The 1,240-nt window shown below is 51.1% G+C and overlaps 1 pseudogene; it reads right to left on the bottom strand.

Annotated features, from left to right (window-relative positions):
• Positions 1-455: 455 nt before the first annotated feature.
• Positions 456-574, bottom strand: LOC125483218 (annotated as a pseudogene).
• Between the last annotated feature and the right edge of the window lie 666 nt (positions 575-1,240).

The raw sequence follows: 1,240 nt of genomic DNA, 5'->3' as shown, positions 1-1,240 counted from the left end.
ATTGGCCGAATATTCTGTCATTTGGGGTGGTCAGATTGCAGCCAATCTAGTGAAGATTATCCCCATTGGCAGGCTAATCAGTCAATTATTGCTCTAATTCATAGAATCCCCACAATGTGGAAACAGGCCATCCAGCCCAATAAGTCCATACGAACTCTCCAAAGAGCATCCCACCCATACTCACCCACCAGCCTATCCCTGAAACCCTGTATTTCCCGTGACTAATCCACCTGACGTACACATCCCTGGATACAACTGGCAATTTAGCATGGCCAATCTACCTAACTTGCACATCTTTGGATGTGGGAGGAAGCTGGAGCACGCAGAAGAAACCCACGCAGACACAGAGAGAGCATGCAAACTCCACGCAGACAGTTGACCGAGGGTGCAATTGAACTCAGGTCCCTGGTGCTGTGAGGCAGCAGTGCTAACAACTGAGTCACCGTGCCGCCCCAAGCCTACTGCACCTGGTCCTCCCAGGCAGTTTCCCATCCAAGTACTAACCAAGCCTGAGTCTGGTTAGCTTCTGAGATCAGATGAGATCGAGCGTTTTCAGACTAGAATGGCCATAGGCAATATTCTAGAGCAATGAGGTTGAGGTCCTGATGCAACTGGGTGTAGGTGGTTTCTTCTTTCCCCAGTGCTCGAGGTCCACTCTGCACTGCAGGCTTGCTGCAAATAGGTTCATCCTGCGCCAGCACATCACCCCCACAAAACCCACCCCCCTCTGCAGCTTTTGTGGCAGAGGATGAATGAGAGACCATGAGGCTAGATAGAGGGATGTTGGGTGTTATAGGGTGTATGAGGGGCCTTGGGAAAGTGTAGAGGGAAGCAGAGGATAAAGAGGGGGCATGGGGAATGGGTAGAGGAGCCAAAGGAATATGAGGCATGGAGGATGGGTAGGGGGCATAGAGTGACATAGGGAGTATGAGGTGGCAATGAGTAGAGGAGCACAGGATAACACATAGGTTATGGTGTGGAATAGGTTGGTGTGGATGGGGGAGAGTGAGCATGAGGTAGGAAGGGGATGCGAGGGGTGAGGTTTGAATTCATTCTTCTGGTATTTAGCTTCAGGACAGCGCTGACATAGGGAAGCAGTTGGCTCTACCTTTGATCTGAACTTGCCCACCTCCTCCCCCACCATTCAGGAACCCCAGTACCCCAGAACAAATATCCAGTGTGCCAAGAGATAGTAGGAACTGCAGATGCTGGAGAATCCGAGACAACAAGGTGCAGGGCT

The sequence above is a fragment of the Rhincodon typus genome, chromosome 5 (genome assembly GCF_021869965.1).
Source record: "Rhincodon typus isolate 14 chromosome 5, sRhiTyp1.1, whole genome shotgun sequence".
Classification (NCBI taxonomy): Eukaryota; Metazoa; Chordata; class Chondrichthyes; order Orectolobiformes; family Rhincodontidae; genus Rhincodon; species Rhincodon typus.
The sequence above is the reverse complement of the archived record's forward strand: the minus strand, read 5'-3'. Positions and strand labels throughout refer to the sequence as shown.